At 46.2% G+C, this 22,542-nt stretch overlaps 1 pseudogene; it reads left to right on the top strand.

The window, feature by feature from the left end:
* The first annotated feature begins 1,929 nt into the window (after nucleotides 1-1,929).
* Nucleotides 1,930-21,537, top strand: LOC119300128 (annotated as a pseudogene).
* The last annotated feature ends 1,005 nt before the right edge of the window (nucleotides 21,538-22,542 follow it).

The following is a 22,542-nucleotide window of genomic DNA, read 5'->3' as shown; positions in this document are numbered from 1 at the left end:
TCATTCAAAAAAACATATGGTAGTATTTTGGAACGGGCAAAAAGTGGTAGTTTTATGCTATTCACTCCACGGAGTACACCAGCCAGGTGTGCACCAAGAGCATCCCCAGGCACCACTTCATCTACTGGGAGCTATTGACCACAGGCGGCACTGGCGCCAGCGAGACGATGGACAAGAAGACCCTTGACGTTCAAGGCCATCTTCCATGGCGCCTCCATCAACCAATACAAGGAAACCTAGTGCTTGATGTTCCCGCCAATCATTGAACTCCTCGACTCATGCGTGGTGTCCTGCCACTTTAGCCCTATCCTGCCGCACTGGACCCGACTCCCAAAGGAAGGGTTGATTTGAACCGGAGGAGGGAGAAGAGAAGAAGATGCGGCTGCACCAGATCGATGCGAGAGGACAAAGTGATAGGATGGGACCTGTGCAGTTTCTGGAGTTCATGAGAAACATCTAGTCTAGTCTAAACTAATGAAAAAAATTAGTGTGCTATAGTGCCGCCTTTAAAATACACACTATTAGCGAGACATTATACACCGATTTATTTAGCGAGAAATTGCTCATAACGCTATAGATTGGTATTAGTGGTGCCATAGCGTGCTTTTTTCCAGTGATCTAAACACACTACAAAATCTATTATACACTAATTTATTTGACAAGGAATTGCTTAGGATGCTATAGTTGACTATTAGCGGTGTTGTAGTGTGTTATTTTTTCAGCGGTATAGGGGGTGCTTGGATCCAAGGGACTATTTTTAGTCTGACTAAAAATAGTCTCTTTTAGAGGCTAAAGTTCCAAGCACCCCTGACTAAAGAGGGGCTAAAACTAGTCTTGAGACCCTGTTTGGTTCATAAGTCTTAGGACTTTTTTTGTCCCAACTTATAAGTCCCAAGTCCCTAAAAAGTCCCTACCTGTTTGGTTACTGGGACATAACATGGACTAAAAGATCATATTACAACTATAAGTTCCTATAAGTCTCTTCTTGAGAGTCTTATTTCATAAGTCCCAAATGCCCACTTTAAGTCTCTATAAGTCCCTCATGTTTGGTTTAGATGGGACTTATAGAGACTTTTTTAAGTCCCTAAACCAATAAGTCTCTGGAAACAAACACCCTCTAATTTTTTTAGTCAGGGGTACCCCTACTAAAATGTGGATTAGTCCTCTCTCTCCTCATTTAACTCCTCTCCTTTAACACATGCGAGTTCTGGATTGGAGGGTTTGGAGGATAATAAATGTTCATTAACTTGATTTTAGTCTCTTTAGTATTTGAATTCAAGCATGGATGAGACTAGCAAGTTTTAGTTCCACTACTCTTAGTCAAAACGTATCCAAGCACCCTCATAAAACACACTACAAAACCAAAAGTGAACTAGACTGGCTTATTTGGCGAGGCATTGTTCAAAATGCATATGCTATTTTTTCGTGATAGGTGATTAGCAGTTGAAGCAGAGAAAAACTGGACACATGTGTGGCTCGTTGAACAGTTGAAATGCAGGAGACCAACTCCGACGAGCCCTCGTCTCCTCGTAACCACCGTCCGTACCGACCCAAATCCGCAGAGCATCACGGCCGCGACGGCAAGCTAATGCCTGGAATTTTGTAGGATTTTCATAGGATAGGATTCTTATAAGAAAAATTCCTTCAGAGCTCTTTGGTTTGTAGGAATGAAATCCTATTCCTATGGAGGAATTCTTCCTATCCTTCACATTTCATAGGAAAATAAACATTAGCCTAGACTCAATGGAAAAAATCCTATGGTGTGAATCAAAGGACATCTCCTTTTCTATTCCTATGCATAGGATTTGAGATGCATGTCATCTCATTTCCTATGACTTTCCTATTTCTATGATTTTTCAATCTTATGAACCAAAGGAGGCCTAAACTGCTAAAGCATCCTCTGTCCTTGATCCAGACAGCCATGGGCCCATGGCGGCCGTACTTCTCGCCGCCACGTGCTCGCTTCTCCCGCTGACATTTTGGAGATGCAGGCCTCTTCTCGCGGCTCCACCGCCCGCGCTCCGCCCGAGGGATCCAGCCTCCGCCGCCTCCCCGCAAAGCTCTCGCTCCCGTCGCCAGAGCCCCGGCGCCGGCGCGAGGCGGCGGTGACGCGACGGAGGAGCCGGGCCAGGCGCCCGACGACTGGGCCGCGCTTGCGGGGCGGCTGGCGCTGGGCGCGCTCCTGGGCTCCACCGCCCTGCTCGGCTGCCGTGGCGCGGCACCCGTGGCGGCCGAGGAATCCATCAGGGCGTCCGGGTTCAGGCTACGGGTGGCGGTGTCACTACGAAGCCTCGGCTGGCCCGACGAGGCTGTCGTGTTCACACTTGCCACATTGCCGGTGCTCGAGCTGCGCGGAGCAATTTCGGCCGGGTATTGGATGCGCCTTCACCCCGTCCAGCTGACCGTCCTGGCAGTTTGTGGTATATTTCTTATCTTAGTGTCAGTTCCTCAAGGTGTTCGACTGTTTCAACTACTGCTGAAGTGGATTGCCTCTGTAGCATTTTATTTTTGCTTCTTGAGATAAACCCCTTTTCCTATTAGATTAAACCTGAATAATTAGAACAGCCCCAAAGAGGGAAACATAGTAAATCAATTTGTATTGCTGCCCTTTGACACACAAGTTTAAAGGGCAGATAAGTCATCTGTTGCAAAATGATATCTACCCTGACATGCAAACTAAGTGAATATTAAGATATGACTCATTTTAGATAGTGCGTGGAACCGAGGTTGCTACTTAACTGACGGCCATCTCTAAGACAACTTAGCTCTTATCTGTTTTTGCTCAGGTTAATTGGTACTAGTTCACTAGTTGTGCATTGCTAAGGTTTAGTGATAGTGACACTTGATTGTCGCTTACTAGTTACTACAGATTTGTTGTTCCTACATGGTATTAGAGCTGATTCCGAGGAGAGCACATTATGATCAAGGGACTGAAATTAGCAAGTTAGCAACTATAGTTGAATGGAAAAGGTTCACGGTTTGCCCCTAAGTTATATGCTATGCTCACTTTATCACATAAACAAAATTTCATTCTTAGTCTCCCAAAAGATAGTTACCTCATTCCCTGCCTGTTTTTCTACGGGCACACCAGGAGCTCTGCATTGAATTAAAGAAGGGGGAATTTTGTACATAGCTCAAAACCAGCTAAAAACCTAAAGAAAAATACATGCCAATTACTCTCGATCAAGCTGGCTTATACATGGAAGGTCAGCATGACTTAAACATAGGCCCTCATCAGAGGCTTGGGCATTGTGGAAGATCCCATGCAGCGCTCTTTCCACAGGGGACAGACTGCATAAGCTATGGACGCCATCTTCCGGCATTGGGGATTTTTTACTCCATGAGAAAGTTTTCTCCATCGGCCAGCGATGGAAGACCTCGGGGTAATGGCAGAAACTCTAGGATGAAAGGAGGAGAAGGAAAACCAAATTTGCTTAGTAAAAGAACATCCGAACATTAGATGGTTCGCTGATTCCAGCACCTGGTCACACATGGAACACACATCATTGTGCGGTATAAGCTGGGTGCCATATCTTTCAGAGGGAATCCATCAAGCCAACCGTCGAACCAGTATGAGGCCTTTTCTCCATTCAATGTGAATCAAAGTGCATGTTGCAAAGAGCTGCTGATTGGTCGCATTGCAAGGAACAGGCAGTCCTTTACATGGTCTGTCCACATTGTCCCACTTGAACCATAGCCATCTTAACCGCATTGCCCTGCTAATATTCTCCAAGTCTTTCACTCCTAATCCCCAACAGAATTTAGACGAGTAGACTTTCATCCAGCTTACTAAACACTTGCCACTATGCGCCTCTTATCCACACCAGAGAAAACTTCTCCTGATCTTGTCTATCGTTTTGATAATCCATTTGGATTTTGGAGGGTGGGAAAATAGTGAAGAAATAGGTTTTGACTTGTGAGCACTGTCAGCACAGAATTGATAAGCGTTAGACACTCCTTTCCGGGCATGAATTTTACCTTCCATGGCTTCAACCTCCCGGCAATTCTGTCCAAGAGAGGTTGGCGTTCAATTCTTCTACGGTTCCTGGTGCTGAGAGGAAGCCCTAAATAGTTGCATGGCAAGGACCCCAGCAACCCACCAAATGCAGATAAAAGATCCTGTAGACCCATGTGACGCCCCAAGACCGGAGCTTCAGATGCCTTCCAGGCTTTCCGGGTTTCGTGGGGCAACTTTTTGGTTTGTTGCATTCATCATTGCATCATGTGCATTGCATCATGTCATCATGCCATCATGTCATTTCTTTTTCTTAACTCAACTAAATAAACCATATGGATCTTCGATCCATTTAAACCGAGGGAATTCACATGGTGATTCTCTTTATAACATATCCTCCCGATATTAGGGAGCTATATTAAATATTCCATTATCTTGGAATCACCCATCACACAATTGCATTACTCTTCAACTCTTCTTGTATCCGACTTAACTTCATATATTTTCCTTGTCATCTCTCTCTCAAGCCATACCCATGCATCATCACCTCTCACTTCCTTCTTCTTTCATGTCTTTGCAAGCGACCTTATTCCTCCTCCTTTAATGTTCATCTTTTCCCTGTAAATCTTGCCTCTTTCCTACACTCTCTCTGCCAAATTTCATCCCATTCGAAGTTCTTTTGGTCAGGTTCAAAAATGATTGAAGTTTGAGAATAATTCAAACTCTAATTATTTTTCTACCTTCTAAAAATGCCAGAGCAATTGATTAAAACCCTACATAAATCCAGGGTTCCAGATATATATTTATATATCTCATATTCCTAACCAAAAACCCCTGGTTTTTTCCCATTTGTTGGTTGTTTATTTATATAAACAATAATTTAAGAAAGGAAAGAATTTGGAAAGAAGAGGGAGCCCAGCAGCCGCACCAGTTGGCCAAGGCCTAGCTGGCGCCCTTCCCACTGGGTCGGCTCCAAGGCCCATCTCCCGCAGCCATGCTCTAACCCTAGCCGTTCGCTCCCTCACCCCTCGCTCCCTTCCCCCGATCCACCTCACGCCGCTAGAAACAGGGAGCCGCGCTCGACCCGCACCTCTCGCCCACTGTCCCACTCCCTCTCGATCCCCTTTTTCTCCACCATCGCGCCTTCATCGCCTGCTTGAGCGCGCCGCTCGATAGACACCCGCGACTACCCGACGTCGGACGTCCCCGCGTCCGGCCATAGCGCCCGCACCCGATGCCCCTGCACGTGAGCCTCCGTTGTGCTGCCGTATCACCATGATGCACCCGCACCACCGGGCTCCTCCTCTTAGACCCTGACCTTGGCCTTCGGCCATGGTGCCTCGCCGACGACCGCCAGCAGGATGCCGACCTGCGTGCGCGACCATGCCGGCCTCTCCTTCCTCCTCGCCTGCGTCGCTGCCTTCCCCCGCGTTCGCCTTGGAGTCGACCTCCACCACCAGGAGCTAGCAGCTTCTTCGCTGTCACGAGCCTCGTCGCCGGAGTGCCTCGCCATGACGCCCTCACGTCGAGCTTCCCGCGTCCGCCGCCTCCCTGCATACAAGCACCCAACGCCGCCACTCGTCGACCTCCTCTGTTCCTGTCATGGACAGCCCCTGCCCGAGACCCACTTTCAGCCTCGCCTTGTTTCCCTTGACCTCTTCCCCCGCGCGACCGAGCTGCCCTTGAAGGAAATATGCCCTAGAGGCAATAATAAAGTTATTATTTATTTCCTTATATCATGATAAATGTTTATTATTCATGCTAGAATTGTATTAACCGGAAACATAATACATGTGTGAATACATAGACAAACAAAGTGTCACTAGTATGCCTCTACTTGACTAGCTCATTAATCAAAGATGGTTATGTTTCCTAACCATAGACAAAGAGTTGTTATTTGATTAACGGGATCACATCATTAGTTGAATGATCTGATTGACATGACCCATTCCATTAGCTTAGCACCTGATCATTTAGTATGTTGCTATTGCTTTCTTCATGACTTATACATGTTCCTATGACTATGAGATTATGCAACTCCCGTTTACCAGAGGAACACTTTATGTGCTACCAAACGTCACAACGTAACTGGGTGATTATAAAGGAGCTCTACAGGTGTCTCCAAAGGTACATGTTGGGTTGGCGTATTTCGAAATTAGGATTTGTCACTCCGTTTGTCGGAGAGGTATCTCTGGGCCCTCTCGGTAATGCACATCACATAAGCCTTGCAAGCATTACAACTAATGTGTTAGTTGTGAGATGATGTATTACGGAACGAGTAAAGAGACTTGCCGGTAACGAGATTGAACTAGGTATTGGATACCGACGATCGAATCTCGGGCAAGTAACATACCGATGACAAAGGGAACAACGTATGTAGTTATGCGGTCTGACCGATAAAGATCTTCGTAGAATATGTAGGAGCCAATATGGGCATCCAGGTCTCGCTATTGGTTATTGACCAGAGACGTGTCTCGGTCATGTCTACATTGTTCTCGAACCGTAGGGTCCGCACGCTTAAAGTTACGATGACAGTTTCATTATGAGTTTATAATTTTGATGTACCGAAGGTTGTTTGGAGTCCCGGATGTGATCACAGACATGACGAGGAGTCTCGAAATGGTCGAGAGATAAAGATCGATATATTGGAAGCCTATATTTGGACATCGGAATCATTCCGGGTGAAATCGGCATTTTACCGGAGTACCGGGGGGTTACCGGAACCCCCCGGGGGGTTATTGGGCCTACATGGGCCTTGAGGGAGAAGAGAGAAGGAGGCAGGAGGTGGCCGCATGGCGCTCCCCTTCCTAGTCCGAATAGGACAAGGGAAGGGGGGCGGCGCCCCCCCTTTCCTTCCCCTTTTCCTCCTCTTTCCCCCCTTCTCCTTCTCCAACTAGGAAAGAAGGGAGTCCTACTCCCGGTGGGAGTAGGACTCCCCCCTGGCGCGCCCCTCCTTGGCCGGCCGCCCCCTCCCCTTGGCTCCTTTATATACGGGGGCAGGGGGGCACCCTAGGACACACAAGTTGATCTTCATGATCGTTCCTTAGCCGTGTGCGGTGCCCCCCTCCACGATATTACACCTCGATCATATTGTAGCGGTGCTTAGGCAAAGCCCTGCGACGGTTAAACATCAAGATCGTCACCACGCCGTCGTGCTGACAAAACTCCTCCCCGAAGCTTTGCTGGATCGGAGCCCGGGGTGCGTCATCGAGATGTACGTGTGTCAAGAACTCGAAGGTGCCGGAGTAACGGTACTTGGATCGGTTGGACCGGGAAGACGTACGACTACTTCCTCTACGTTGCGTCAACGCTTCCGCTTCTGTCTATGAGGGTACGTAGACAACACTCTCCTCTCTCATTGCTATGCATCACCATGATCTTGCATGTGCGTAGGATTTTTTTTTAAAATTACTACATTCCCCAACAGTGGTATCAGAGCCTAGGTTTTATGGTTTGATGTTATATGCACGAGTAGAACACAAGTGAGTTGTGGGCGATATAAGTCATACTGCCTACCAGCATGTCATACTTTGGTTCGGCGGTATTGTTGGATGAAGCGGCCCGGACCTACATTACGCGTACGCTTACGCGAGACTGGTTCTACTGCCGTGCTTTACACACAGGTGGCTGGCGGGTGTCAGTTTCTCCAACTTTAGTTGAACCGAGTGTGGCTACGCCCAGTCCTTGCGAAGGTTAAAACGGCATCAACTTGACAAACTATCGTTGTGGTTTTGATGCGTAGGTAAGATTGGTTCTTGCTTAAGCCCGTAGCAGCCACGTAAAACTTGCAACAAACAAAGTAGAGAATGTCTAACTTGTTTTTGCAGGGCATGTTGTGATGTGATATGGTCAAGACATGATGCTAAATTTTATTGTATGAGATGATCATGTTTTGTAACTGAGTTATCGGCAACTGGCAGGAGCCATATGGTTGTCGCTTTATTGTATGCAATGCAATCGCCCTGTAATGCTTTACTTTATCACTAAGCGGTAGCGATAGTCATAGAAACATAAGATTGGTGAGACGAAAACGATGCTACGATGGAGATCAAGGTGTCGCGCCGGTGACAATGGTGATCATGACGGTGCTTCGGAGATGGAGATCACAAGCACAAGATGATGATGGTCATATCATATCATTTATATTGATTGCATGTGATGTTTATCTTTTATGCATCTTATCTTGCTTTGATTGACGGTAGCATTATAAGATGATCTCTCACTAAATTATCAAGAAGTGTTCTCCCTGAGTATGCACCGTTGCCATAGTTCGTCGTGCCCAGACACCACGTGATGATCGGGTGTGATAAGCTATACGTCCATCTACAACGGGTGCAAGCCAGTTTTGCACGCGCATAATACTCAGGTTAAACTTGACGAGCCTAGCATATGCAGATATGGCCTCGGAACACGGATACCGAAAGGTCGGGCGTGAATCATATAGTAGATATGATCAACATAATGATGTTCACCATTGAAAACTAATCCATTTCACGTGATGATCGGTTATGGTTTAGTTGATTTGGATCACGTGATCACTTAGAGGATTAGAGGGATGTCTATCTAAGTGGGAGTTCTTAAGTAATATGATTAATTGAACTTAAATTTATCATGAACTTAGTCCCTGATAGTATCTTGCTTGTTTATGTTGATTGTAGATAGATGGCCCGTGATGTTGTTCCGTTGAATTTTAATGCGTTCCTTGAGAAAGCAAAGTTGAAAGATGATGGTAGCAATTACACGGACTGGGTCCATAACTTGAGGATTATCCTCATTGCTGCACAGAAGAGTTACATCCTGGAAGCACCGCTGGGTGTCAGGCCTGCTGCTGATGCAACTGACGACGTTAAGAACGTCTGGCAGAGCAAAGCTGATGACTACTCGATAGTTCAATGTGCCATGCTTTACGGCTTAGAACCGGGACTTCAATGACGTTTTGAATGTCATGGGGCATATGAGATGTTCCAGGAGTTGAAGTTAATATTCCAGTAGAATGCCCGGATTGAGAGATATGAAGTCTCCAATAAATTCTATAGCTGCAAGATGGAGGAGAATAGTTCTGTCAGTGAGCATATACTCAAGATGTCTGGGTATTGTAATCACTTGATTCAACTGGTAGTTAATCTTCCGGATGATAGCGTCATTGACAGAATTCTCCAATCACTTCCACCAAGCTACAAGAGCTTCGTGATGAACTATAATATGCAAGGGATGGATAAGACAATTCCCGAGCTCTTCGCAATGCTAAAGGCTGCGGAGGTAGAAATCAAGAAGGAGCATCAAGTGTTGATGGTCAACAAGACCACTGGTTTCAAGAAAAAGGGCAAAGGGAAGAAAAAGGGGAACTTCAAGAAGAACAGCAAGCAAGTTGCTGCTCAGGAGAAGAAACCCAAGTCTGGACCTAAGTCTGAAACTGAGTGCTTCTACTGCAAGTAGACTGGTCACTGGAAGCGGAACTGCCCCAAGTATTTGGTGGATAAGAAGGATGGCAAAGTGAACAAAGGTATATGTGATATACATGTTATTGATGTGTACCTTAATAGAGCTCGCAGTAGCACCTGGGTATTTGATACTGTTTCTGTTGCTAATATTTGCAACTCGAAAAAGGGACTACGGATTAAGCGAACACTGGCAAAGGACGAGGTGACGATGCGCGTGGGAAATGGTTCCAAAGTCGATGTGATCGCGGTCGGCACGCTACCTCTACATCTACCTTCGGGATTAGTATTAGACCTAAATAATTGTTATTTGGTGCCAGCGTTGAGCATGAACATTATATCTGGATCTTGTTTGATGCGAGACGGTTATTCATTTAAATCAGAGAATAATGGTTGTTCTATTTATATGAGTAATATCTTTTATGGTCATGCACCCTTGAAGAGTGGTCTATTTTTGATGAATCTCGATAGTAGTGATACAGATATTCATAATGTTGAAGCCAAAAGATGCAGAGTTGATAATGATAGTGCAACTTATTTGTGGCACTGCCGTTTAGGTCATATCGGTGTAAAGCGCATGAAGAAACTCCATACTGATGGACTTTTGGAACCACTTGATTATGAATCACTTGGTACTTGCGAACCGTGCCTCATGGGCAAGATGACTAAAAGGCCGTTCTCCGGTACTATGGAGAGAGCAACAGATTTGTTGGAATCATACATACAGATGTATGTGGTCCGATGAATGTTGAGGCTCATGGCGGATATCGTTATTTTCTCACCTTCACAGATGATTTAAGCAGATATGGGTATATCTACTTAATGAAACACAAGTCTGAAACATTTGAAAAGTTCAAAGAATTTCAGAGTGAAGTGGAAAATCATCGTAACAAGAAAGTAAATTTCTACGATCTGATCGTGGAGGAGAATATTTGTGTTACGAGTTTGGTGTACATTTGAAACAATGCGGAATAGTTTCGCAACTCATGCCACCCGGAACACCACAATGTAATGGTGTGTCCGAACGTCGTAATCGTACTTTACTAGATATGGTGCGATCTATGATGTCTCTTACAGATTTACCGCTATCGTTTTGGGGTTATGCTTTAGAGACGGCCGCATTCACGTTAAATAGGGCACCATCGAAATCCGTTGAGACGACACCTTATGAACTGTGGTTTGGCAAGAAACCAAAGCTGTCGTTTCTTAAAGTTTGGGGCTGCGATGCTTATGTGAAAAAGCTTCAACCTGATAAGCTCGAACCCAAATCGGAGAAATGTGTCTTCATAGGATACCCAAAGGAAACTGTTGGGTACACCTTCTATCACAGATCCGAAGGCAAGACATTCGTTGCTAAAAAAGGATCCTTTCTAGAGAAGGAGTTTCTCTCGAAAGAAGTGAGTGGGAGGAAAGTAGAACTTGATGAGGTAATTGTACCTGCTCCCTTATTGGAAAGTAGTTCATCACAGAAACCGGTTTCTGCGACACCTACACCAATTAGTGAGGAATTTAATGATGATGATCATGAAATTTCAGATCAAGTTACTACTGAGCCTCGTAGATCAACCAGAGTAAGATCCGCACCAGAGTGGTACGGTAATCCTGTTCTGGAAGTCATGCTACTAGATCATGATGAACCTACGAACTATGAAGAAGCGATGGTGAGCCCAGATTCCGCAAAATGGCTTGAAGCCATGAAATCTGAGATGGGATCCATGTATGAGAACAAAGTATGGACTTTGGTTGACTTGCCCGATGATCGGCAAGCAATTGAGAACAAATGGATCTTTAAGAAGAAGACTGACGCTGACGGTAATGTTACTGTCTACAAAGCTCGACTTGTCGCAAAAGGTTTTCGACAAGTTCAAGGGATTGACTACGATGAGACCTTCTCACCCGTAGCGATGCTTAAGTCTGTCCGAATCATGTTAGCAATTGCCGCATTTTATGATTATGAAATTTGGCAGATGGATGTAAAAACTGCATTCCTGAATGGATTTCTGGAAAAAGAGTTGTATATGATGCAACCAGAAGGTTTTATCGATCCAAAGGGAGCTAACAAAGTGTGCAAGCTCCAGCGATCCATTTATGGACTGGTGCAAGCCTCTCGGAGTTGGAATAAACGCTTTGATAGTGTGATCAAAGCATTTGGGTTTGTACAGACTTTTGGAGAAGTCTGTATTTACAAGAAAGTGAGTGGGAGCTCTGTAGCATTTCTGATATTATATGTGGATGACATATTACTAATCGGAAATGATATAGAATTTCTGGATAGCATAACGGGATACTTGAATAAGAGTTTTTCAATGAAAGACCTCGGTGAAGTTGCTTACATATTGGGCATTAAGATCTATAGAGATAGATCAAGACGCTTAATTGGACTTTGACAAAGCACATACCTTGACAAAGTTTTGAAGAAGTTCAAAATGGATCAAGCAAAGAAAGGGTTCTTGCCTGTGTTACAAGGTGTGAAGTTCAGTAAGACTCAATGCCCGACCACTGCAGAAGATAGAGAGAAAATGAAAGATGTTCCCTATGCTTCAGCCATAGGCTCTATCATGTATGCAATGTTGTGTACCAGACCTGATGTGTGCCTTGCTATAAGTTTAGCAGGGAGGTACCAAAGTAATCCAGGAGTGGATCACTGGACAGCGGCCAAGAACATCCTGAAGTACCTAAAAAGGACTAAGGATATGTTTCTCGTATATGGAGGTGACAAAGAGCTAATCGTAAACGGTTACGTTGATGCAAGCTTTGACACTGATCCGGACGATTCTAAATCGCAAAACGGATACATGTTTACATTAAACGGTGGAGCTGTCGGTTGGTGAAGTTCTAAACAAAGCGTCGTGGCGGGATCTACATGTGAAGCGGAGTACATAGCTGCTTCGGAAGCAGCAAACAAAGGAGTCTGGATGAAGGAGTTCATATCCGATCTAGGTGTCATACCTAGTGCATCGGGTCCAATGAAAATCTTTTGTGACAATACTGGTGCAATTGCCTTGGCAAAGGAATCCATATTTCACAAAAGAACCAAGCACATCAAGAGACGCTTCAATTCCATCCGGGATCTAGTCCAGGTGGGAGACATAGAGATTTGCAAGATACATACGGATCTGAATGTAGCAGACCCGTTGACTAAGCCTCTTCCACGAGCAAAACATGATCAGCACCAAGGCTCCATGGGTGTTAGAATCATTACTGTGTAATCTAGATTATTGACTCTAGTGCAAGTGGGAGACTGAAGGAAATATGCCCTAGAGGCAATAATAAAGTTATTATTTATTTCCTTATATCATGATAAATGTTTATTATTCATGCTAGAATTGTATTAACCGGAAACATAATACATGTGTGAATACATAGACAAACAAAGTGTCACTAGTATGCCTCTACTTGACTAGCTCGTTAATCAAAGATGGTTATGTTTCCTAACCATAGACAAAGAGTTGTTATTTGATTAACGGGATCACATCATTAGTTGAATGATCTGATTGACATGACCCATTCCATTAGCTTAGCACCTGATCGTTTAGTATGTTGCTATTGCTTTCTTCATGACTTATACATGTTCCTATGACTATGAGATTATGCAACTCCCGTTTATCGGAGGAACACTTTGTGTGCTACCAAACGTCACAACGTAACTAGGTGATTATAAAGCAGCTCTACAGGTGTCTCCAAAGGTACATGTTGGGTTGGCGTATTTCGAGATTAGGATTTGTCACTCCGTTTGTCGGAGAGGTATCTCTGGGCCCTCTCGGTAATGCACATCACATAAGCCTTGCAAGCATTACAACTAATGTGTTAGTTGTGAGATGAAGTATTACGGAACGAGTAAAGAGACTTGCCGGTAACGAGATTGAACTAGGTATTGGGTACCGATGATCGAATCTCGGGAAAGTAACATACCGATGACAAAGGGAACAACGTATGTAGTTATGCGGTCTGACCGATAAAGATCTTCGTAGAATATGTAGGAGCCAATATGGGCATCCAGGTCCCGCTATTGGTTATTGACCGGAGATGTGTCTCGGTCATGTCTACATTGTTCTCGAACCGTAGGGTCCGCACGCTTAAAGTTACGATGACAGTTTCATTATGAGTTTATGTATTTTGATGTACCGAAGGTTGTTCGGAGTCCCGGATGTGATCACGGACATGACGAGGAGTCTTGAAATGGTCGAGACATAAAGATCGATATATTGGAAGCCTATATTTGGACATCGGAATCGTTCCGGGTGAAATCGGCATTTTACCGGAGTACCGGGGGGTTACCGGAACCCCCCGGGGGGTTATTGGGCCTACATGGGCCTTGAGGGAGAAGAGAGAAGGAGGCAGGAGGTGGCCGCGCGCCCCTCCCCTTCCTAGTCCGAATAGGACAAGGGAAGGGGGGCGGTGCCCCCCCTTTCCTTCCCCTTTTCCTCCTCTTTCCCCCCTTCTCCTTCTCCAACTAGGAAAGAAGGGAGTCCTACTCCCGGTGGGAGTAGGACTCCCCCCTGGCGCGCCCCTCCTTGGCCGGCCGCCCCCTCCCCTTGGCTCCTTTATATACGGGGGCAGGGGGCACCCTAGGACACACAAGTTGATCTTCGTGATCGTTCCTTAGCCGTGTGCGGTGCTCCCCTCCACGATATTATACCTCGATCATATTGTAGCGGTGCTTAGGCGAAGCCCTGCGACGGTTAAACATCAAGATCGTCACCACGCCATCGTGCTGACGAAACTCCTCCCCGAAGCTTTGCTGGATCGGAGCCCAGGGTGCGTCATCGAGCTGTACGTGTGTCAAGAACTCGGAGGTGCCGGAGTAACGGTGCTTGGATCGGTTGGACCGGGAAGACGTACGACTACTTCCTCTACGTTGCGTCAACGCTTCCGCTTCGGTCTACGAGGGTACGTAGACAACACTCTCCCCTCTTGTTGCTATGCATCACCATGATCTTGCGTGTGCGTAGGAATTTTTTTGAAATTACTACGTTCCCCAACAGCCCTGCCTCGTTCGACCACCACCATCGCCTCACTACTGGTGCTGCCCTCTGCTGCTCTCCCTTGAGCACGCCCGCTCCATCGCCTCCTTGCTGCTGCCCAACCGAGGCCTTGTGATGCTTCGTTTCGGAACAAAAGACCATCAAGACCGGCAAGACCCGGACTCCGAACACCAAGTACTACTACAAACCCGAAGAATTCGGATGCATCAAGTCCCCGAGGAGATCCGTTTTTCGTCAAGTTCGACTACCCGTATCATCAAGTACCACTACGGCCGGAGACCTTGGACACGCCAAGTACACCTTCGAGCTATCAATACTGCAAGCGCCAAGTTCCACCATGACCCAAGTACTGCAAGAACGTTTGTACCTCTACCGTCGTCGTGGATCCGACAAGTACCCCTACAACAAGTGTACCTCTACCGTCGTCTTCGGAATCGCTAAGAACGTCAAGCATCCCTTTGGATGACGAGACCGACAAGTTCAATTGACCCCAAGTACCTCTCCGAAAACGAGACGTATACCGCTACCGTCGCAAGAATCGAGACCGACAAGTCCGAAGATGCAAGTACCACTCCGAACCATGTACGACGACCGTCGTCGAAGACCCGTGTAACGCAAACGTCAAGTTCAACTACCGTCGCGTGAACCGCTACTTCCCACGACGACCCCGTGAACAACTATTTCCCCTTCGACACGTGTACCCCTACCGCCGAACTCGATCCGTTCCGATAATGCACGCTTCGAAGGTATAACCCCGCGACGACCACCTGTGGACCGTATGCATGAGTTGTATGAGATGCATGTTGGTTGTTGTAATCCGCCTGTGAACGTTAGTTGTTCCCTCGTTTGACACCGTCGTCGACTCTTGGGACACCCGGTAACCGGGATCACTCCCACCATCTGTTGACACACTCACACCCCCTTCCTTTACACCGGTATCTCCGTGAGCTACCGGAACTGATATGTTGTCGTGGCATCATTTTCGGATTTGTCGCCGTGACACCCTTTCTTTCCTCCCGGTGACAAATGCTTCATAATGCTCTTGTCAACTTTTAATAAACATTGCATAAACTTGAACATGTCATCCGCATCATGATAACAACTTCAAGATTGGTTAAAATTGTTGTTTGCATTAAATTACTAATGCATATGGGGATTTACCGGGTTTGTTGTTTGTTATACCCGGTCCCATTTAAATTGTTTAGATGGTATAGTTTTGTTATGTATCATCTCTTGACATGCTTAACAACATTTAATATTGGTGGGTACATAACCGAGAGAGAACTAAATAATTGATGTGGTGTTCCGTCAATATGCAACTCGTTGCATATTGAACTCCACTTAACTTGTAGCTTTGTTTGTGCCCTTTTCCATGCTTCTTTAAACCGGACATGCACCATACTTGATTGTGCATCATGCCATGATTATGTGGTGGTTGTTTACTATGTTGTTTGCTTTCTTTCCGGTGTGCTTCTTCGGGTTGGTTCCGATAACGTCATGTGGTGAGGATTCGTTCGACTACGTTCATTTGTCTCCTTCATGGACTCGTTCTTCTTCCTTGCGGGATCTCAGGCAAGATGACCATACCCTCGAAATCACTTATATCTTTGCTTGCTTAGTTGCTCGCTCTTTTGCTATGCCTATGCTGCGATACCTACCACTTGCTTTTCATGCCTCCCATATTGTTAAGCCAAGCTTCTAACCACCTTGTCCTAGCAAACCGTTGTTTGGCTATGTTACCGCTTTGCTCAGCCCCTCTTATAGCATTGTTAGTTGAAGGTGAAGATTTGGAGATCGTTCCTTGTTGGAACATGTTTATTGTTGGGATATCACAATATTATCTTGTTTATCTTAATGCATCTATATACTTGGTAAATGGTGGAAGGATCGGCCTTATGCCTGGTGTTTTGTTCCACTCTTGCCGTCCTAGTTTCCGTCATATCGGTGTTATGTTCCCAGATTTTGCGTTCTTTACACTGTTGGGTTATAATGGGAACCCCTTGACAGTTCGCCTTGAATGAAACTCCTCCAGCAAGGCCCAACATTGGTTTTACCATTTGCCACCTAGCCTTTTCTTTCCCTTGGGTCGGCCGGCTCAAGGGTCATCTTTATTTAAACCCCCGGGATAGTGCTTCTCTAAGTGTTGGCCCAACCCAGAGCACCGTGCGGGGCCGTCCCTTGGCAACTTGGGTTACATTGGCTCCCATACGCTTAGCTTATCCGGTGTGCCCTGGGAACGAGATATGTGCAGCTCCTATCGGGATTTGTCGGCACAGCGGGTGGTCTTGCTGGACTTGTTTTACCATTGTCGAGGATGTCTTGTAACCAGGATGCCGAGTCTGATCGGATTGTCTTGGGAGAAGGAATATCCTTCGTTGACCGTGAGAGCTTGTGATGGGCTAAGTTGGGACACCCCTGCAGGGATTTGAACTTTCGAAAGTCGTGCCCGCGGTTATGGGCAGATGGGAATTTGTTCATGTCCGGTTGTAGAAAAACTGAAGCTTAAACTAAATTAAAATGCATCAACCGCGTGTGTAGCCATGATGGTCTCTTTCCGGCGGAGTTCGGGAAGTGAACACAGTGTTGGAGTTATGTTTGGCATAGGTTGTTCTCGGTTCACTTCTTGATCATAGTTTCTCGACCGTGCTTTGCCTTATCTTCTCGCTCTCCTTTGCGTATGTTAGCCACCATATATGCTAGTCGCTTGCTGCAGCTCTAGCTCATACCTTTTACCTACCCATAAGCTTAAATAGTCTTGATCGCGAGGGTGTGAGATTGCTGAGTCCCCGTGACTCACAGATACTTCCAAAACCAGTTTGCAGGTGCCGATGAAACCGTGCAGGTGACGCCACCGAGCTCAAGGAGGAGCTCGATGAAGATCGTGTTCGTTATGTTGTTCCGTTTCCAGTTGATCAGTAGTGGAGCCCAGTTGGGACGATCGGGGATCTGTGTAGCATTTGGAGGAGTCTTCTTTTATTTTGGGTTTCGTAGTCGGACCTTGATTGTATCTGGATGATGTAATGCTTTATTCATGTATTGTGTGAAGTGGCGATTGTAAGCCAACTATGTATCTCTTTCCCTTATGTATTACATGGGTTGTGTGAAGATTACCTCACTTGCGACATTGCTTTCAATGCGGTTATGCCTCTAAGTCGTGCTTCGACACGTGGGAGATATAGCCGCATCGAGGGCGTTACAACCCAGGTGGTCATAGCGAATAGGATAGGCCATACACTTGTTGAGATTCACCTGAAGACTAGAGACATTGCCAAAGAAATGAAGGGGCCCGAGGCCACAACAAGCTCCTCCTTGATATAGTTCAAGAAGAGAGCAACGTCATCCGCATAAAAACCTTATTCTCATCTTCTCAGCTCTTTGCATGACAGGGGATAAGAGGCCATGACCAGTAGTTTTCGCCAGAATGCACTATAAAGGTTCCAGGGCCAAAATGAAGAGCATTGGGGCAAGCAGGTCTCCCTGTCTCAGCCCTCTACTGTGAATAAAAGTACCACCAGGCTTCCCATTGAGCAGAACTCTTGAGTAGGAAGAACTCAGCTTCAATGAAAAATGATCCCTCCGACGAGCACTGAAAACATAAGCCTGAAGAGCCATCCCATCTGATTGAATCAAACACCTTACCAAAGTCCAGTTTGAGGAAAAGTAGAGGTATTTTCTTCGAGTGAGCTTCCTTGATAATGTTCTTCACAAACAGAGAGTTATCCTGGATCGACCTTTTCTTAATGAAGGCGCTTTGGCTCTCAGAGATCAGGGTATGCAAATCCAGGGCAGCGAGAAGAAATCAACTTCCATAATATCTTAGCAATACTATGCGTATGACTCACAGGCCGGAAGCAAGAGGCGAAGAAGCCGCATCTTTTTTTGGAATGAGAAATTATTGGCAGTATTCAGCAGGTGCCAGTGATCACCTCTCAACTCATGCATTTGATCTAGGGCAGTCAGAAGGTCCGAGCACACGATATCCCCACGGGTTTTGTTAAAGCCCCAATAAATCCATCTGGGCACGAAGCCTTCTCAACATGCAGATTGAGATGGCGTCTTTGAGCTCCGTAAGCGAGAAAGTATCATCAAGGTGCGGAGTATCAGCCGATGGGAGTTGCAGGAAATCCCAGTTAAGCCCCATAAAGTCTCTGGCAAGCCTCCCCGAGCAGGGAATTGAAGTGATGCGGCATCACCTGAGCTTTAGCATCATGGCCAGACGTCTCTCCACCCCTCATATTTTTCAGAACAAGAATGTGGTTCTGGGTCATTCGATTTGACGCGAAGAACTTTTGTGTTTGCATCTCCAGATTTGATCCACATAATACAAGATCTCTGACGCCATCTCACTCTGTCAAGCGCTGCAATGCCAAACTGCTTCAATTTCAAGAGAAAACGAAGGTTTCATTCCTTAGCAAATAGCTCACGGTCCTCCTGATCAAGGTCCGGCTGAAAAATCACCTCAGTGGCCACCTCCTTTCTGAATCTCACTTCCTTCTTTAATCTTGTATATCACAGTTTCACAGCATGGGTAGTTCTTGACAGTTTGATGTGCAGAATCTTTACAGCGTCCTTCGAGCGAACATGTTTAGCCCAACCTCAAGCACCTTCTCTCTGAATCCCTATTTCCTTGGTCAGCAAGCATCAAATCTGAACCCTATATAGTGCTTGACATCCATCTTCGGAAGGATAATTGGACAGTGATGCCAAATGGCAGTTGAGGCCGGAGACAACTGATATTACAAGTGGCTCAGCTCCCAAGATTAACACGATTGATTTTGGAATGAACCGTGTACTCTCTCTCCTTAGACCAGGTGAACCTCCTTCCGTTAAGAGCAATTTCCTGGATTTCAAGATCTTCAATCATATTTTTAAAGCGACCCATCATTCTGAGATTAATGTTGGAGTTGCTTTCGTCACTGATACGACAAATGAGATTGAAGTCCCCAAGAATCATCCAACCGGGCAACACACTGTTCTTTATGCTCTTAAGCTCATTGAGAAAAATAATCTTATCACTGTCCTCTGGAGGCCCATAAACAGCAGCATTATTTGTCAGATCAGTAATAGTATTAGTAATAAAGTGAGAGCCTGAAGCATTCTAATTGAAGAAAATAGCAAAACCATCTGCGCTGGTAACCAGGATCCCACCTCTTTTACCATTAGCAGCTTTGAAGACGAAGTCCTCGGTAACTCTGCTGCCCATGACTTCAGCCACAATACTTCTATCAACATCAGCCAATTTAGTTTCTTGAAGACATACAATATTGCACTGGTTAGCTGACAAAAATTTCTGTAGCAACCTCCTCAGGTTGGATTGTTCAACCCTCTCATGTTCCAGTTAAGGAGCTTTATATTCCATTGAAGAAAACAACGCAGTGAACAAACAAGAAGATTGCATTGAGCATCCACCAACTGGAAGCAGCAACCAGAGGCGACATAATCAGCACAGCCGGAGCTGAAGGACCACAAGGCACAATACTCCCCGCCTGGTTTTGGGAACGACTTTAATGGCGTGGCTGATGGTTTTGCTCGAGTGGCATGCACCTCACCTTGGTTTTGCACATACGGGTAGTATTTCGCCTTCTTCCTCCTGTCTCTCTCCTCCCTTTCCTCTACCTCATCCTATCACCACTGATCAATCCCAAAATCCAATCCATGCCACTCACACGTCGACTATCTGAGAGCCGCTGGCTGATGCGCTCCAGGAAAAGGCGGTCGAGCATCGCTGCCCGCAGTGGTTGCACGTCTTTACCGGCCTGGGCGCGCTGGCTCTCCTTTTCGCTCTCCGTCCAGCACACAAAGCCCACTGATAACTCCATGTTGTGTCGGTGACTCGGTGTTGAAGTCGGCTGCACAGAACGCCTACCAGTGAGAGCTATCCATTGCCTCCTTCTCACCGACTTTGCTTATCACCTCTGAATAGCAGTGAGACGATTACATCCCCTCTCCTTTTGATTTGCTCGTTTGAGGAATTCTGGGGACCGTTAATCCATTGCACTAGATGGATCCGTGCATGTGATTAATTCTTGGTTGGAAGCAATGTGCTATGGGGATTGCATGAATCTAGTACAACTTATACCAGCGACTTGTTTCTTCTTTTGAATTGACATCAATAAGATGAATATACCACAACTGATAGCATTTTCAGGAGAATAGGCAGTTCAATACTTCAATATGGACAGGCCATAGGAGCCCACTTCCAGTGAGAAACTAGTACTTATATTGGAGTACATGCATTCAGTTAGGTTTAGGAGGATGAGATGAACGTGTTGATCTTCCTCTCAAGCTCTTCCTTCTTAGCCCCAACCACGCGACTCAACTGCTGCCCGCCTTTCACTACTACAAAGGTCAGTGTCGCCTCTATTTGAAACGTCTTTGACAACCTCCTGCAGAATTCCAATGCATTAACTTTCGGGGGAAATCTGCACCTCCATTTTAGAAGAACAGGAAAGAATCCACTCTGAATAGATTTTTGTAGTGTGCAGAAGAGAGAGTGAGAGGGGGGAGGTGACGTACTTATGTGACATCCGCGTCTGCAAAATCGTGATGATGTTGAAGCCAAGTACTGTACTATTTAGCATTTGATATTAGTGTTTTCTGCATTCTGATGATTGATATATTATATATAGGTCGTGATAATGTTTTATGGTCATTTTTCAGCGGCGCGGCTGAAATTGCATTTGATATTATAGTAGTTCTTCTTATCCTGGTTGATGTATTAGGCCATGATGATGTTTTATGGTCAATTTCCAGTGGTGCGGCTGAAATGTAAATTGCGAGTTGTCACTCTAGTGTCAGCAACTTTGACATCTCTCTTCAGAAAAAGTTTCATGCTCTATATTAGAAAATATTTTTTAATATACATAGAATTTTACATCTACTCTTTGTTTCTCCAGGAACATGGTGCCTGTGCCATTCATCATCCTCTACCTAAAGAAACTCGCAAAGAAGCGCTTGGGCAACCCAGATAATGGACCTCCTCTTCGAACTGATGGGATGGAAGGTTGCACCCGTCGAGGAGTTCCAGTGGCTCGGGCTGATGCTGTTCGCCGCTGTCCCATTCCCATGCACCGGAGCATGGACCGGCGCCATCATCTCGTCCGTCTTTGGCATGCCGTTCTGGCCAGGCTTGTCTGCGAATTTCGTGGGGTGCCCTTGAGAAATTGTTGAATACGAAATGATGCTTTGGCTGAATCCACGCCGGAGTGTTTTCGGCACGTTTTGCATGTCCGTGGGAGGAGTTTGTAATAACCCTTGCGAGGCACGTTTGATGAGCTGCAAAGACAATTTGTGCTCTGCTTTCTCTCTGTGCAGTAAACTTTCAGTTGACAGTCTTTTGGTTGCAGTTATTCGTCAAAGATTCAGAGTAACTGGACCGATGTTGTTTCACTGAATCCCTTGAGTTTGTAACAACAGTAGACAGCAGAGATGAGCATCATAAGATGTTGTCACCCGAGATGGAAGTTTGTAACTAGAATTTCATGTCACGAACTTGTCTTTGAAGTAAGTATAAGATGGAAGTTTCACTGCCATAAGACAGTGGAGATCCATGGTATGGAACTATAGAACCTTGGACCCGTGCCACCGATCCGCCCAGGTAGGTGCGGTGCATGTGAGAGACGCGCGTGCATGCCGACCGTTACGTCCCACTTCCACCGTTGTTGTTTTTTTTTTTTTGAGCATTTCCACCGTTGTTGTTGCAAACGACCAGATCGCCCAACCATCCACCGGCTCGCCATCATACAATTCACACGCGAGCGCCTTGTTGGTCTCCATGGACGCCCTGCCACACGCGCATCCATCCACGGATCCACCCTTCCATGATTCCATCCCTCCCGGCGCCAGAACAACCACCACCACCCCGCGCAGCCCGTAAGACCCACGCCACCTCCCTCCCTCCCTCCCTGGCCGCGCGCGCACAAGGGCAGGAACGTACGCACGTCATGGCCCGGCAGCCGACGCACCTCACCGCGCGGCTTTCGCTTTGCTTTTGCCCGGCCGGCGCAGCAGCGGGCAGCCGGATCAGCAGCTCGCAGGGCAAGGGTTTGGACGGTTGTGGCCAGGCGCAGGCCGTGCATGTCCCCTCGCGCGCCCGCCCACGTCCCTTTCCATCGGGCCAACGTCGCACCGTGGGTTTTTCAATTTTCAAACGCTCGTGTGTGTA

The sequence above is a fragment of the Triticum dicoccoides genome, chromosome 5A (genome assembly GCF_002162155.2).
Source record: "Triticum dicoccoides isolate Atlit2015 ecotype Zavitan chromosome 5A, WEW_v2.0, whole genome shotgun sequence".
Taxonomy (NCBI): Eukaryota; Viridiplantae; Streptophyta; class Magnoliopsida; order Poales; family Poaceae; genus Triticum; species Triticum dicoccoides.
Note: the sequence above shows the minus strand (reverse complement) of the source record. Positions and strands in the feature narration are given on the sequence as shown.